This window comes from Eptatretus burgeri, unplaced genomic scaffold (genome assembly GCF_056783735.1).
Source record: "Eptatretus burgeri isolate ZD-2024b unplaced genomic scaffold, Ebu_testis_v1 Ebu_testis_scaffold_2076, whole genome shotgun sequence".
Classification (NCBI taxonomy): domain Eukaryota; kingdom Metazoa; phylum Chordata; class Myxini; order Myxiniformes; family Myxinidae; genus Eptatretus; species Eptatretus burgeri.
In genome coordinates, this window is record NW_028224024.1 from 1 (window position 1) to 2,209 (window position 2,209).

The window sequence follows — 2,209 nt, forward strand, 5'->3', positions numbered from 1 at the left end:
AGTGATGCAGAGTTTGTTATTCTCAACAAAACAAATTAATTGATCAAGGAAATTCGATCGTACGAAACCAAAACGACAAACCATCACACCCCATCCACCCATTTGTCATTAGAGTTCACTCGAACACAAATGGAATTACCTGGACCGAATGTCATTGTTCGGGCGACACACAAATTGCTGAGATTTTTCCGCAGGCATGTTACCGACGCGTCCTTGGAGCCGACGTGTTGCCGTTACCACGCCATGACGAGGTGTGTGCAGGTACTAATGAATCCTCTACAAGTCATAAAGAGCACGATATCGTCTCGATGGAATCAAGACAACACCACCATGTCGGTAAGAGTTTGAGAGGAGGCTGCCCAAAGATGATTGAAATAACTGCAGAGACGAGTGGACAAGAAAAATATGTGAAGTACATAAATTTAGAAAAAGTATTGAAAAATTTACTCGTATAATTTTTCAAAACTTTTCTTTTGTGGTCTCCTTCATCAAAACTCCTGCAATTTGCAGAGGAATACACAGGAGGAAACGATCAGACATCCTTCTGCAAGGCTCGTGTTTGGCCTCGTAACAAGAAGACTTGGAATTGCCCAAAACACGACTCCGTAAACACAGCAGCAATTCCCATTTCGGATATCGCGCCTCGCCTCGTATTTTAAAACGAATAAAGTCACAAAACAAACACGAGACGTTCCCTGCCTGCAGCAGGAAAACCCAATTGAACCCAATCACGCGAATGGCTGCTTCGTGCTCACCTTGAATCATTTCACCAATCTTGTTACAAATTCCAGCAGCAAAGTCCCTGAAAGGGTAGAATGAGAAAAGGTTACATAAATCAAGAAAAAAATTAATAATCAAATAATAGTCAATGTGCATTCAAACAATCGCTGAAGGCCTGCGAGAAGAGTCTCCAAAAGGCAGTCTCTTGCCTCGACTGTGCGGCAAACTTTGCTGCTGCGAAGACGGCGGCTTCGACTTCAACTCCGTCATGAGAGTCCAGGCTCTCGCGTATACTGTGATGTGCATTCTTGCGCTCGGGGATGATGCAGGCAATGCTCCCAAGTAGCCTACAAATGAAAGGACAGAACCACAGGGCATGGTAACAGGATGCCAATGGACATGTTCAGAGTCACAACTCAAACATAACGGAATCCAACTTAAGCTACAAATCGATTTTGAATGCAGAGGAGGCAGAAAATGCTTCGCATCAAAAAGGTCTTTGGTACGACTCGGCCAAGGTCCGGTTTTAACCGCCATCCTCCCACTCAGGGCGGACTAACTCGTCATTACGCCACCAAGTCTGGTGAATTTTCCTTCTTAATTACTTCAAATGAAGGAACACATCAAACTATGTACAGTAAGATCATTTCGATGGAATCAATTTCTGGTAATTTCCTGCAAGAAGGGATGATGCTCGTGCAAGCAAGGAGGAATCAAATTGGCAGGATTTATCCAGAGGTAACTCAGCCTTATTCGAGGATTTTTGTTTTTCGGAATAAATGACTCAATTTGTTTTTTTACAAGGAAATTTTGCACAGAAGGAGGCCATTCGGCCCTTCATGGTTGCATCACACCATTAAGAGATTTTAATAAATCCATCAATACCCCTTCCCTTCATGTGCAGCCTTTTGGCCGTTACACTGGTACTCATTTTGCCGACCTCCAAAGGATGACAGGCTGAGTCAACCCCCTGGTGTTAATTCAACAGAGACGGGGCTTGAATTCAGGACTCTAGGATCCCGAGCCACCACCCGAGCCGCTAAGCCAACACCAGGTTATCGTGTCACCGTGAGATGAGGTCACCGCGAGAATCCTTTAAACAAAGGAGAATTACAAAATTTAATCTCCAGAATCAAACTTACAAGCAGTTCTGACTCCTTGAAAAGTGCTCATTTGTCCAATTCGGACATATGTGGCATTTTGGGCGTCTCTGGGAGGAGTATGTTGGATATGACGGTTCGGTGATTGCCAATTGCGTGCCAAGGGAGCCGTTTCATATCGACCCTTTCATTGACCTTGCTTGAATGCTTAAGCCTATTGGCGAGTGCTCTCAAAGCTGCTTGGTTGTTCGTTTTGGGGAAAAGTAACCGTGCTTTCAATCTCACATCGATTCGATGTATGTTTCCGCCATTGTTGGCTCCCGCGGTGCCGTGCGGTGGGTGCCTCGGGAGGTGTCTTATCCACCGAAAATGTGCACGGATCGCTTTGT

General features: G+C 44.9%; 1 long non-coding RNA gene across 1 annotated transcript; it reads right to left on the reverse strand.

Annotated features, from left to right (window-relative positions):
- Nucleotides 1–79: 79 nt before the first annotated feature.
- On the reverse strand, nucleotides 80–2,169 carry LOC147006838 (uncharacterized). The gene is made up of 3 exons (XR_015054577.1): nucleotides 930–2,169; nucleotides 756–802; nucleotides 80–378 (listed from the first exon to the last, which is right to left on the reverse strand). It is a non-coding gene; the product is annotated as an uncharacterized LOC147006838 (long non-coding RNA).
- Between the last annotated feature and the right edge of the window lie 40 nt (nucleotides 2,170–2,209).